The sequence below is a fragment of the Cygnus olor genome, chromosome 1 (assembly GCF_009769625.2).
Source record: "Cygnus olor isolate bCygOlo1 chromosome 1, bCygOlo1.pri.v2, whole genome shotgun sequence".
Lineage (NCBI taxonomy): Eukaryota > Metazoa > Chordata > Aves > Anseriformes > Anatidae > Cygnus > Cygnus olor.
The window spans coordinates 204,862,019-204,877,505 of record NC_049169.1 but is presented as its reverse complement, the minus strand read 5'-3'; the positions used below and the strand labels follow the sequence as shown (position 1 = coordinate 204,877,505).

The window sequence follows — 15,487 nt, the reverse complement described above, 5'->3', positions numbered from 1 at the left end:
GCTAGCCAATGTGACACCCATCTATAAGAAGGGCCGGAGGGCAGACCCGGGGAACTATAGGCCTGTCAGTTTGACCTCAGTGCCAGGAAAGCTCATGGAGCAGATTATCTTGAGGGTCATCACGCGGCACTTGCAGGGCAAGCAGGCGATCAGGCCCAGTCAGCATGGGTTTATGAAAGGCAGGTCCTGCTTGACGAACCTGATCTCCTTCTATGACAAAGTGACGCGCTTGGTGGATGAGGGAAGGGCTGTGGATGCGGTTTACCTTGACCTCAGTAAGGCTTTTGACACCGTTCCCCACAACATTCTCCTCAAGAAACTGGCTGCGCGGGGCTTGGACTGGCGTACGCTTCGCTGGGTTAGAAACTGGCTGGATAGCCGGGCCCAGAGAGTTGTGGTGAATGGAGTCAAATCCAGTTGGAGGCTGGTCACAAGTGGTGTCCCCCAGGGCTCGGTACTGGGGCCGGTCCTCTTTAATATCTTTATCGATGATCTGGATGAGGGCGTCCAGTGCACCCTCAGTAAGTTTGCAGATGACACCAAGCTAAGTGCGTGTGTCGATCTGCTCGAGGGCAGGAAGGCTCTGCAGGAGGATCTGGATAGGCTGGAGCGATGGGCTGAGGCCAACTGTATGAAGTTCAACAAGGCCAAGTGCCTGGTCCTGCACCTGGGGCGCAACAACCCCAAGCAGAGTTACAGGCTGGGAGATGAGTGGTTAGAAAGCTGCCTGGCAGAGAAGGACCTGGGAATACTGGTTGATAGTCGGCTGAATATGAGCCAGCAGTGTGCTCAGGTGGCCAAGAAGGCCAACAGCATCCTGGCCTGTATAAGAAGCAGTGTGTCCAGCAGGTCTGGGGAAGTGATTGTCCCCCTGTACTCGGCTCTGGTGAGGCCGCACCTCGAGTACTGTGTTCAGTTTTGGGCCCCTCGCTACAGGAAGGACATGGATGTGCTCGAGCGAGTCCAGAGAAGGGCGACCAAGCTGGTGAGGGGTCTGGAGAACAAGTCTTACGAGGAGCGGCTGAGGGAGCTGGGCTTGTTCAGCCTGGAGAAGAGGAGGCTCAGGGGCGACCTTATCGCTCTCTACAGTTACCTTAAAGGAGGCTGTAGTGAGGTGGGGATTGGTCTGTTCTCCCACGTGCCTGGTGACAGGACGAGGGGGAATGGGCGAAAGTTGCGCCAGGGGAGTTTTAGGTTGGATGTTAGGAAGTACTTCTTTACCGAAAGGGTTATTAAGCATTGGAACGGGCTGCCCAGGGAGGTGGTGGAGTCACCATCCCTGGAGGTCTTTAAAAGACGTTTAGATGTAGAGCTTAGCGATATGGTTTAGTGGAGTGCTTAGTGTTAGGTCGGAGGTTGGACTCGATGATCTTGAGGTCTCTTCCAACCTAGAAATCTGTGTCTGTGTCTGTGTCTGTGTCTGTGTCTGTGTCTACACAACCTTCTTCCCAGGCTACTGTCACAACAGACAACTTTTATCTGTCTTTAAGTTTGTACTGGTGTTGAGAAATGGATACCTTCCTCCATATCTGCGATGCATCTATGTCCCAGCAGCCTCCCCATGCTTTGATTTCCACAGGAAGAAAACCCTGGCAACCAGAAGTGGATCATGGCATGTGCCAGGCTCGTTCCTACCTGAGATTCTCCAGGATCAGTACATGGGAGTACATACGACATATCACCTTCCATTGGTGGCTTCACAGTTTTGATGTGGTCTCAAAGGCTGGATAAGGAGCAATTGTACATCTAATGTGAGGTCCTTCAAGGTGAGCAGAATAAAATTGGGCCTATGTTAGTATGTACGCATATTTAAATCTGGAGAATGAGAAACCATGCTTCCCATGGGGCAAATTGTCTAACAACAAATGTATTTCTTCCTTTCTAGATTTAATGCTTAGGGTTGGTAACAAACCCCATTCACTAATTTAAAGATGTCACGAAATTGTTGTAGTTTCTACAGACTTTTATTGGTCTTTTTTTAAGAAATTAGCGACAGACCCGAGAGTCTAACACATGGGTAAGACCAATTGCTTCAACGTACGTCAAAAATGACTGTCTCAGTTCCATGGCCCATACTGTTCAGACATTTTGCAATGTAGTTGGAAGTGTCCTAAGTATTTTTTTCAGCAACTCAGTACTTAATGGGGTCTCGAACACAATTCTCCATTTCATAGCACTTAAACCTATATATTTTACTGTGAGGTACGTTCAGGCAATGTCACTTATTTAGTGAAAACAGTCACAGGTGAAATATGCAGCACAGCTGTAAAAATGAGCCAGTATATAGTCTTGCTAAGGGCCAATAACTTCCCATAACAATTAACATGCCCCTCAGTGTTATGAAAAAATAACTTGGAAAAATTTTGACTATAGATGGAAGACACAGCTCAATTTAGCTGTTCATCCAAAATGGTCCAGGTCCACTAGAAGTGCCCTAATTACACTGAATGTCCTTCAGCTGCCACTCCCGAAAGACACGGGTTTCCTGCAAATCCTGCACCTTCTCTGACAGTCTCTTGAATAAGTTTGTGCATTTCAAATGGCTCTGGTCATTTCAAATGACTCTGGGTGTTTTATAAAGATAAATCACAAGTTATGAATTGAAAACAGGGCCTTGAGTTCCCAACCCTACCATGTTGCCATTCCCCATACAAATTGCATGCACACCACCCCTTTCCACAAGTAATGCTTCAGGAATCAGGCTGCGTACCAAGATGCCTACGTTTTCATATTGCACATTGTTTATGCACATATGTGAGTATGCACGTGATCAGAGCTCACGTGCCTTTTAAATAACATCCTTGTTATTTTTGTAAAAATTAAAGCAATGGCACTTCCAAAAGGTTGTTATGTTTTGATTGTTAGGAGCTGACATAAATGGATTCCAGTAGAGATAATGCTGTAATTGTTGATCATGTTACAAGTTGCCCCACCTACTGTCACTTCAGGAAGCAGAGGTTTAAATATAAAACACCTATTTTTAACTGGGTTAATATTAGAACTGAAGAAGGAGATGTTCAACTGGGGGGTAAATAGTAGCTTCACTGATGTAAGTGGCACTATGCTGATTTATAGCAGGGAAGGAAATGAAACAGTGTATCTTCTCTCCACCAGCAGCTCCATTAATGTATTCATAACATTAATTCAATAAGGAAAAGAAAAATCACAACACAAAGAAAATTGAGATTATTCAAAGGTATCTGGTGAGTCCTGACAAAGTTCTATGAGCAAATGAATGGAAATATGGAGTATATTTCTTAGCCCACTAGGCTGCTTCAAATCCCTGAACTAAAATCTGCATGTTAAATAACTGTGCCTTGTTTACAACAAGCAGTATATTCCAGACATAATTAAATCCAAGAAGATTGGTACAGGATACCTCTTGATGATACAAAATTTATATTAAAACCTAAGCCAAAACCAAACAAAAATGCAATAACAACAGCAATAATAATAATAATAATAATAATAATAAAAAGGCACAAGTTCAAAGTATCTTGTTATACTTCAAGCATTAATTTATGTTTCCTTCTTGAAGCTGTAACTACTGGAATACTGTAAACAATATTATTATTAAAAATCAAAACAAAACCGTAAGATCTTTTTACTAAATAGGAATTAGGTGTTCCATATTTGGAAGAAAAAACCCTTGCTGTAATGTTTAAAACTGCCAATTCTGAATATCTTGATTTATTTTGAGTTATTAAATATTATAGAGTTGAATGTTCATTTTGGGTGTCTACTCCATAGCACTTGGAGTTTTTAATATTATATAAACAAAATTACAAAATCTAATAAGCTTAACCCAAGAGGAACCTTACTTTTTCTCCAAAAATCCCACTAAAGGAGCCAAAGTTGTGTTTTCTTTATAAATGACTTTCTCTATCTTTAGCTTAGGTGTTTAAAGACTTCATAATGAAGCATAGCACGGACTAAAGCATAGGAGGGCTGAGACTATGGGCTTTAGGGAGATTAAGGGCTGCAGAGCTGCTCACTTTTTGTTACGTTAACCTGCCCTGGGAAAGCAATTCCCTTCTCAGCCCACATGCCCAATCCCCATAAGTGGAGACATATGGCAGTTTTGTGATACAGAGAGCACACTGTGGCACTTTTATTGATATTGGGGCTGCCCCTTAACCAAAGTCTTCTCTGCTCAGCTATGAATTAATATCATTGACTCTTGGAGAAAGTCGAATAGTCATAAAGGTTAATGCTGGCCTTATAGTTAGATTCCTGCTCCGAACTGCCCTCTGAAGGTGCCTCTCTCCATTGACTTCAGAGATCTGCTGTTTAAAATTAGGCTAGAGCTAACTTTCATGCCCTTGTTAAGTCAGAGGAATTGACTTGTGATGGTGTGCTTTGGTCTTTGTGACGAGCTGGTCCATAGTGATCTATCCATAAGAGTATGGACAGAAAACCATCAGAAGGAGCAACAAGGCAAGCTGGGCATGGCCACCACAGTCTTCTTATCTGGTGGCACATCCAGCTGAGCAGAGCCATCCATTGCCTCTGCCTGCCTCCCACTGTTGCCTGTGCCTTGACTAACTGAGGATTGTAACCATTAAAGAATTCAAAGCCCAGATCCCAACATTTGCACATTGAATTAACGTGAAATTGTTAGACAATGTGAATTGCCCTGAACAGGGGAGCCATTACAGTCTTCCAAGGACCTTGTGAACAGGCTTTTCAGCTCAAGTGCCTGGCTGACAGACAAAAAGCCTTGGTTATACAACACAACATTGCACTCGTGGAGACACACAGAGATTGTTTCATGCTCACTGCTTCCCTCCCTGGATTTCCCTCTACCTGCCAGCTCCTCTGCTAACCTTGGAACTGCAGGGCTCTCATTCTGTGGCTTGTGTTTCCCCCAAAGAAGAACAGCAGAACTTCAGTTTCTACCAAGAAATTTTGTCTCAAGTCATTATTATTCCTGTCGGGCCTCAGACCACTCCCTGCAATTTCAGAACCATTGCAAATTTCAATTACAAATGAGCCATTAACTCATGAAAGCTAAACATGACTGGATCCATCAGTGTTCTTCAGATGTTTTTTCCTTCTCTCCTGTCACAGAACATTGTTTGAAATAAAACCAAAAAGGTTCTTCCACCAATAGGTTTGAGTCCATTTTACAGAGCTAATCATCACCTGTATCCTTTTTTTTTTTTCCACCTCCAGCTTTCTGTTGCAGATTACTATTTACCAAGTCCATCTTTTTTGAATGATGACCTGTAAAAGTTGAAATATTAGCTATTGAAACCCTTGGGTATATCCACAAATGATTATGTAAGGCTGGAGGCACAATGCCAGATGAACTGACGACAGACTCATTTATCATTAGTAGGAACAGGCACATTAATTGGCTACAATATTGGCACCGTCCTCCAGCATTAACAAAACTCTTCTTGATCCTGAATGTATCGCCAGAACATCCTTTGTTAAATAAGATGAATAATACTGGGACCAAGGGTCACTCTGCTTCATCTGAGAAAGCTCAGTGGATACTTTAGTCATCAAGAAACCATCAGGTTGCCAAAGCCTTGTAAAGAGACCTTTGTGGTCTACTGAATAAGGGCTGTTATCCTACACATACACATCTTCTATATCAGAGAATCAACTGTGGAGAAATGAAAACTATAAAGCTGCTGGCCTGGCGGAAGTTGGGTGAACACTGGACCAGGCTGTGCAGAGAAGCTGCAGAGTCTCCATTCTCGGGGATTTTAAAAACTTGACTGGACACAACCCTGAGCTGCTGTGTCTGACTCTGCTCTGAGCAGGGACGTTGGGATAGATGATCTCCAAAAGTCCCTCCCAGTCTCTGTGATAGACCTGGTGGCCATGTGCTGCTGCCATGGCTGCACTTGATACAAATGGATTTTGGTATTATCAACCTCTTTCCATGTATCTCGTTGCCTAACCATGTGTTAATTCTATCATAGATGACAGTTTTCCTCCTCCTTTATCACCTGATCTTTTGATATTGGCAAGAATTTTACTGTTTTTTCAGTATTTACTGTTTTTTCTCTCTCTCCAGGGAGCTTGGGGACTTTTTTTTTTTTTTTTTTTTTTTTTTCAGAATGTTATTTTTCCTCCATACTTGGAAAGAAGCATTTTGTTTGTACACAACACACATTGCTGGGGGATTTTAAGTGCTGACACTATGTCAGGTTGGCACACGTGCTTTATACCTGCACAGCCAGAACTGGCAGATGGTTGGTGTCAAAAGGAGCATCCCACGGAACTGCAGGAGAATCATCTCAACAGATCCAGGATTTCAGAGCCTGAAAGACACCGTGCAACTGCCGAACTGTAGCACAGCTCAGCATTCAGCCAGAAGCAAGGCAGGTGCTTGAAACATTTGCCAGGATTTACTGACTCAAAAGGGCTTAGTCTCCAAGCCAGAAGCAGATCCAGCAACTAAATATGGAAGACTCTTTCAAAGAGATCTAAGGGCAACCACCTGGTGTAGGACAGCATCTCCGACTGAGGCTATGTGGCTTTTTGATAGCAGAAGGATAGATTTCTGCAGCACTGTCCTTTCCAGGACTCAAAGCAGGCCAGGGGGAGCAGTGAGTGTGCACTGTATCAAATGAAGTGGGTAGCTCAAAGAAGAGACGTGTTACCCAACAGGGCTCCTTTGAGCACGTCACCAGGGCCACATCACCTGCCACCCCACTGCATTTGGTGCCAGAGACCATTCAATAAGTGAGATGGCATTTTTTGGGTCTCACTGCCGAATGAACATATAAGATTTAACCCTTGCTGATGGGGCTGGAGAGGAGGGAGTCTAGGCTGTTGAACTCAGTGTGTTAGACTTGCCAGATCTGGATCAGCTCTGCTCCCTGCTTGACAGCTTCGTGTTTCATGTCATTGTGCCTATAGTAGGCAAGCAACATACTTGGAGTTCTGCCTCCCATCTGAATTTATTAAAGAAAAATGTTGTTTTCTTCATCTTTCCTTCTTCTAGTCGCTGGAGGACAGAGAAGGAAGAATATAGGTCTTTCACAGTCACTCTTAATTTATTTTCTTAAATTCTCTTCTCTATTTCTCAATATTAGCCCCTGCTCAAAATCTCCCAAGCTGCAACTGCAAGACATTGGCATGATTCAAAATTCCTTTTAAGCAAGGGTGAACCTGTCCAGAACATGTTGAGCCTCCTTCTTCTACAAAAGAACTGTCTGTAGCAAAGATCATTGCAGCTAATCTGTTTTCAGATTAAGGAAGATTCTTCTGCACCTCTGCATTTCAGAAGATGACCTTTATCAGATGAAAAGTCTACAAATATGTTTAGACTGTGTAGGGAAGACTATGAGTATAGGACTTGACGTAGAAATCTAACAGCCCATCTCCTATCATGCATTGCCAGTACAGCACAGATGCAGTGTCACAGAAAGAAAAGCATAAAGTAGAGGCAATAAACGTAAGAAATAGATTTCGACTTGCAAATTGAGGAGAGGAATACAAGAAAAATTTATACTGAATGTCCAATGGTTACTGTGGAGTTCATCTTCCTAGAGGAGGCAAGAGAAGCCAGAGCAATATTATTTCTCTAAACATTGTTAGAGAGTACTCTGTGATCAGACTAGCAAGAGCAAGAAAGCTCATTGCTGAGTAAGGGAATGGTCTTGCTGGTGTAGGAAGTTCACACTGATGCTGTAGGGCTTCGATTTCATGACCAGGAGACCTTGAGATCTGCTTCAACTGATCCTTCCCATAATAAGTGGATTGAGTGCATTAATCAAACCCGAGATTTTAGGGCTCAGAGTTCAAAAGCTACCGGAGGTGAAATCATTCCCCTCTTTCCTTCTTTTCTTGTCCTTTCCAAAAACAACCCCACTATATTTTTTTTCTTCCCATTTTACTGAAATCACCTGGGGGTCAATTATCTTTCGGGGATCGAAACCATATGCTCTTTCACATTCTTGCATAAGGTTAAGCTGCATATGATGAAACCGATCAATTAAATCTTGTGGGAAGGAGCAGGGAGGGCGAAGCCTGGCCAGAAGTTACTGGTTGTTCTCATTTGCTGACAACCTAATCCAAGGTATCAGATATATACAGAATATATCTGCTTGGCACAAGGAACACAATAGAGAAAGTGCTCCTTATATCATTGTGAAATCAAGATATGCTGGGAACATTAATATAAACAAGATGGTAACATGCCCTGCCAAAGACTGGTAAGGATTTTACTACGGGAGGATTGAATTATTTCAAAGACAAGCATTCTGTGTGATTTTGAGTTTGCAGCTTGCAGACTGCTTTGAACATGGCAGATACCCCGCTGATGTTTGTTCATAAAATCCAACCTGCTGTGTGGGTCTCTGCTTGTCACTTCATTTTAGCCCAGGAACAGGCCCTTAAAATGTTGTTCTGAGCTTCCACACTATCTGATACATGAGGTTGGTTCTTATCACTGCAAATGGTTTTCCTTCAAGCTAGAATCTGGATTTGTTTTCTTTTGTCTGACAGAGATAGAAGAAGGGAATACAGACATGGAACCACTCCATTGAGTCTCACACTGGTAAAATTCCATGCAAATAAAAACTGCAAGTGGAAGTAAGAACTACAGCCACAGGCAAGCAACTGTAAGGAAACAGCATAACACAAGCTCAGACCAGTTTAAAAATAATTTCTCAATTAACTTAACCTCTAAACTAATGACTTTGTTTGCATATATCAATTTCCTTATCAAACAGCAACTTGCTTTTTGCCAGTGAAAAAGAATATCTCTGAGAACCCCTCAATCCACAGGTTTGAAGAGCTTAGATTGTACTTGGGGTAACATTTTAATGCAGCTATGCTTCCCCATCATCTAGCATTTGGAAAGTATTTTACTGAAAATTAATAAGCATGAACACACACAAACACACACAGATGTCTACTGTTCTGGCTTCATATAACCCTTTTGGAGAAAGAGGGGTGTATATATATATAGGTGTACACATGTGTGGGCATGCATGGGAAAGCAAAGCGAGCTTTATTTTTATTCTGAGTCCCACCTAAACAAAGATTCTAATGTTATCCACTGGAATGAGGTAAGAAACACGATCATTTGGTTCCAAGACCTGCCTGAAACTACAGTTTTTGTAGCCTTGAATGAGCAGCAGGCAAAGCTAGAGAGATCAGATGAACTGCATTTAGAAGTGATGCAGTGAACTGGTACAAGGGGAAAGTGCTTTTAGTGATCAATATGAAAACAGGGGGCTTTCATCTAACCACAGTGAGGATGGCAAAAAGGAATTTGGGCAATATAATATGGGATAAAAGGGCAGATAGCCTCTTATTTCAATCTAAAGACTTAATGATGCTTATTAAAAGATTGTTACTTGGTTTCGTGGAAGAATTATGGCCCTCTTCTTTCCTTAGAATTAATGGCCTCACAGGGAAAGGAAAGGTTGCTTTTTTTTTTTTTTTTTTTTTTTTTTTTGTGTCTTTCGTCCCTGTTAAGGTGGTGCTTTTCTTGCTTTTGTGTAACTTCTGCCAAAAGATCAGCTCATACAAGCAACTCACGTACATGCTTTTTCTTTGAAGTCCACTGCTTCTTGTCATACACAATGCAATTCACCAGGAAGCACATACATACAACAGAGCCTGGCTAATAAGTTGTTATGACTAAATTCATATAACATTTAAGATACGGGTCAAATTTACCAATGTGTGAGAGCTCTGAAATAGCAAACTGGTCTTATGTTTAAGATGCACTGCACCAAAATCAAGTCTGGAGGAGACACATTGAAGTAAATAAACTTCCACCAGGGGTGAGCTGGGATGCATGTGTCTGCTCGGAAAATCTTTCCACTGCCACAGCGCTTCATTGGGGATGTCATTTTGTCCATGAATTATTGCTTCCTTGTCAGATTTACCTCTCCTTCCACTTGAAAGCAGTCACTGGGGAATAGGTCAGCAACCAAACAAAACCTCCTGGAGGTTAATGTATTAATAACACAAAAAGGAGCTGGTCCACCTCTTAAACAAGGGGGCAGAACCACCTGGTACTTGTTCAGCTACAGGAATCAGATCTGTCTATATCTGAATGCAACAGGCAACACTGCTTTTCCGGCACTGGAAATCAACAATGTGTTTTGAACTCACTGCTACTGGATATTTTCAGGCTACTTATTGTATTTCAAAGCCATACAATTCTTCAGCAGTAACTAGCAAAGACAATTCAGAAGAATAAGTATCTCATAAAAAAAAATCCATTAATTAGCTTTTCAATTAATGTTAGGAAATTCCATATGGTATTTAAATATAAACAAACAAGGGGCTGACATTGTTATAGTTCTACAGTAAAAAGACATGGTGCAGTGAGATGCCCTGGGAGACATGAGTCTTGAGCACCAAACTGCCCTTCTTAGATGAGTTCATCCCATTAGAATAAACTGGCCTTTTGTACATTAAAAAACTATCCTTCTACTTATAGCAAACAAACCATGGGAGATTAGTTTTGATATAGTTATGTAAAATAAGATAAACCGGGCCAAACCTATGAAAAGCCCATTGCTACTGTATTCTACTTCTGCGCTAAGCCTAAGTAATATCCAGAGGGAGCTTAGCAATCCAGTATGTAGGTTCAAATACCTTTCAATTTGTAGAATGAAAGAAGTGTTTTGAAGTTAAATACTTCCAGACATGTAGAACACGTAAGAATGTTCCTTTAGAAATTAACATGGTGTGGAATCAAGGAATGATCAGCCAAATTAAAGAGTCTTTCCCCTGTTGCCTTCCTTGAATAGTCATTTATGAACCAAAAGTAAATGTATAAGGAATCTAAAATCATGGCCAATCACCCCAGGAATACTTTTACACTCACTTCACACTATTAAATGGCTTAAAAGCCAGAACAACTGCAACAGGAAATCAGGACCAACTTCACTGGAACAAACTGTGCTTTGAATTACGTTGGTGCAGCGCCACAGAAGTCTATCAGACATGACCTTCGCAACTAATGAAAGAGGTCCACTAAATTTGTCCTAGTCAGCTTGGCTGAAGAGCTGCTTTACACCTTCTCTACACAGTCCCTTTTCTCCTCTCTTATGGTAAGTAAAATTTTTCAGTTAAAAAGTAAGCTAATGAATGTGAGAGACACCCTTTTACGGTAAATCTTCTTGGTAATAAGGAAAATATACTGGAAATGGTAGACCAGATGTACATGAAAACTGATAGAACTTGATGAACTTGATGACTCAAAGCCCTTTCACTGTGAGGTCCCTTTGTAAGGGAGCAGACTTACTCGGAAGTGTAGGAGGTGAGCAGGCTTTTTAGAGCATTGCTCAGTGCAGCCCTAGTTATTGCCTGTGTGACTGCAGAGCAGCAACGGAGCCAACCATCGTCCCCTTGTCTTCTTCCTGTCCAGACCACATCTGTTTCCAGGCCATTATATGACAGTGGGGCAAAGAAATTTCTGAGATGCTGGCCCAGGAAACTTATGGTGTGGGACACATTCACCTGATGGTTCTGTCAAACACACATTTGGGAAATGTATACACAAATCAGTTTGTTTATTCTTCAAGAAACAGATTCAGTTAACAAGAGAAAAGAGGGGGAAGGAGGGAGGGAGTGAAAATAATGAGAAATTAATATAACTATCATTATCCATAAATATTAAAGCAGATTAACAGATTATGAGATAAAAAAGCAAATGGAGCTTCCATAGTTTAAGGTTCTAATGGCATTAAGATTCTATTTTCTGTCAACTTGTTAGAAGTTAATTGCCATTAATTTTTCATAGCTAAATAGCAGAAGAAATGAGCTCCCTGTATTATTGGCCATACACTCTAGCTGTGAAGGGAGTCCAATGTAAAATGGTGAAAAAGTCTCATCACAAGATAATTGCAATTACTGCTGGAAAAGACTTATTAATCCGTACCCTTGCCACTGCAAATTCTTCTCTACTATGAAGCATCTGATGAAGTAGCCTACTCAAACAAGGTTTAAAAATGACATAGTGATTTAGATTTTTTTCTCTATTAATTGAGTAATTTTATTTTTTAGTGAAACCTCTCCGCAAGTAGACTTTAAGTACTGTATACTATGTACCCATACATAATTAGAAATATATATTAGAAAGATATCTGAGCTCAGCATAAGTGACAGAGTTTCTCCTTTCTTCAATGCAAACAGCTAACATTTTTTTTTTAGAGCGATAGATGTTGTTTCATTATGCAAATACTTGTGAAGGAGCTTGTTCAAACCACCTTCCTCAGAAATCTGATTTCATCTTCGTGAATATTTTTCTCAGTTGACTATTTATGGAGTTTCAAGTTCTGATACATCCATATAAGAAGGCAGTCTAAATCAGTCATTTCTACCCTGATCTTGATGTCACAAGAAAGTATTCAAAAAGTGTTTAGCATATCCAAAGCTTCTTTTGGAAGACTGTCACCACTACATCGTCAACAAGATAACAAGGATGCCGGGCTTCTACCAGCTTGAGTACCAGATAAAAAACGTATGCAGTAGCAGGATAAACAAACTGAAAACATAGGCTGCTGATTCTCATTTCTTTTAATTTTTAATAACAACATAAGTCACTTGTAAAAATGCCAGAACAAATTGTGTTCTGATTACCCTTTTCATACTGACATCCCCCTTTAATTACCTTAAGTGTCTTCCACCAAATACTTTGGAAAATTCTTTTATGTTACACTGCAACAGGAATTTCTTCCTGCTTTGCAGCTCAATTTTTCTTTTGTTTAACATAATCCCATCATGCCTGTCTTTGTCACCTTGGGATAAGAGAAACAATCTTTTCCCTTTATCCTCTGAATATATGGCTTTCTTTTTCCTACCAAGTCAACTTGTTCAGCCCCTTAATGATTTTTTTGCTGCTGTTCTCGGAATTCCCTTCAATTTGTCAACATACATGAGTAGATTCGAGGTGCAATCTCATCACTGCCATACGGCAAGAAAATCACCTCCCCGTGGACAAAGGAATGAAGACTCTGCACATACAGATCCAAATCACACCATGCCTTTTTGTCATTCTCTAGTATTCCAGCACACATGTATATTATTTGCTGTCTTCTAAAACCCCAAGGTCTCCTTTGACATTTCTGCTTTCCAGGTATCTTTGTCTGACTTAATAACGGTGCTTTAGATTATTTCCCTCTCAGACTTATTAGCCTACATTTTTCTAGGTCAAATCTCATTTTGTTACTTGAAGCACATATTTCTGACATCTCCCATTCTCCTTACACTATTTCGTAGTGATTAAACATAGCTTATTATTTTGAAGCAGAAATTGGAAGGCCCTTCTTAAGATTTGGATGGGAATTGATCAGAGTAGTTCAGTCCTTTTATCCTTTTATGTCTTGCCCTGATCCTACTGAGTGCTACACCCTTGTTCACTGATATAGCTTTTTTTTTTTTTTGCTTTTTTTTTTTCCCCCTCTCAGTATGACTGACTGTATATATGCCAAATGGCAGCCCTCTCTTATGGACCTCTCTCTTATGTTTGTCTGTTGGCCAGAAGGAAAAATGGAGCCATCAACCTCTTCAAAGGGAAGCATGTACCTGGAATATATCAAATGGATTTGCAGATGGTTCAAATACAACAAGGAACCTATATAACTTCCTATTCCATCATTTCAGTCAAGATTTTGCTCTTACTATTAGCTGAAAATACAATTAGAATGTTCTTTAAGATTGGTGAAAGCAATAAACGTAGCTGTGACATGGCAGGTTTGAGTAGCATCTCAATGGACACTTCCCTGCAAAAGTTTGAATTTAATTTTAGCCCTTCAGTAAGATTTTTAAATAAGTCACAGCCTGTAGGGCAAGCCCACCTCCATGAAAACATGAACTTTAAGGCCATTTTTCACTTAAACAATTTCTGTAGATTTCTTAATTGAGACAAAAGGTGGAAATTTTCTTAGGTAACTCTTAATATCTCCACTGTAGATAATTCACATCCGAACCAGTCACTTTAGGCTTTCGTAAACTTAATGGAATAAAAAAATTGACATGTTCACGATACAACTAAGCTCATCCTGATATAAACATCAAAACTCAGTTTTACAAACTACATTCTGGAAGTGTTTATTTTCACTGACCATGGAGAGAGACCAGAAGACCTAGCTAGAGAAATGTAAAGACCTGTAGACAACTGTAGATCTCTACTGGATGAATCTCACTCAGAATCTCTCTCCTTTGGTCTAGTGAATGCTGTGTTTTGGGCACCAATTCATAAAGAACTAAAATACTAAAATAATTTGGGGCCACTAGCTTCATGATTTACACTTTTTTTTTTTTTTTTTTTTTTTTCTAACTGCTAAAATATAAAAGCATAACAGCTTCTTTAGATTCAGTTATCTTTTTTTCCTCCTCATAAAGTTTTTCCTCTGTGCAATTCAGGAATGTTTTTGATGATCCATCCTTAACAATGTTTTTTACCTAACAGATGTCTAGACAGTTAAAATACCACATGAATACTATATCCTGTATCCAGCTTTTGTATAGCCAGTCTAAGGAATTTATATTTTCTTTCATTTCAAAGTCTGCAACAGATGCCTACTGTTGTCTTTCATCCCTTGTAATTTAATCCAAAGTATTCTACCATTCTGCTATTCATTATCAAATTGTATCTCAGTGTCAATGCAAACACATAAAACTATTAATGATTCCAGTGAATAGCTATAATGAGAAAGAATAGAAGCCATGCAAATAAATAAACCACACTCCTGAGATACTTACTGCCTTAAAATTCTGTAAAGTAGGACTTCTTTCTCTCTGAGGTCTAAGCAATGGTCTCCAAAATGTTTCAAAGATTTCTTCAAGAACAACAGATTGGATAACACGACTATAAATGCAGCAGTAAACAGGTCCCAAATTTTTGACTTCATTAATCTATTCCAGACTTAAGATCTGAAGGTAAAATTACCACCTGGCTTCCTGAACACTGCCACAGCATAATTCGTGAATCCCATTAAATCTGTCATATATGAAGATACTTGCCCACCATATGATACTGTACATTAAGTTTATTTCAACAAGAGAAATCTCTTTAAGTTTTATTATAGGAATAAATATCAATTTTATTATTTATTTAATAACATGGAACATTCCATAAAGATCAGAAATCTTAATTATACTCCTTTGCCTAATCCTCCAGGCAATTCATTAGAATGGCATTTTAAACCCTTTTTCTGGTTCTGGACGTGGCTTTTCTGTTATCCATTGCCATTTTCCAGCCATCATTTTAGAAGGAACCAAATCTAATGTATTAAGCAGCTCTACAAGCCAGTGGGATACTGTTTTCACACTGGTTTTAGTCTCAGGAATTCATGTTTACAACATAAGCTGCATATTTTAATGTCTGAACTGTTTTTGTAGAACTTGCAGTAATAGCAACAAATAACTTACTAATATGTGGTGTTAAAATGAGTAATGACTGTGCAAAAGCTACATCTTATTCAGCAGGTTTATTCCCTCCTCTTCCACTGTGTTCCTATTGATTTCAGTTTTAGTCTTTACTGTCGAGTTGTCC

General features: G+C 40.1%; 1 protein-coding gene across 12 annotated transcripts in view; it reads right to left on the bottom strand.

Annotated features, from left to right (window-relative positions):
* The window catches only part of TENM4 (teneurin transmembrane protein 4), an 879,437-nt gene that overhangs the window by 502,008 nt on the left and 361,942 nt on the right, over positions 1 to 15,487 (bottom strand). The gene's annotated exons all lie outside the window — the stretch shown is intronic.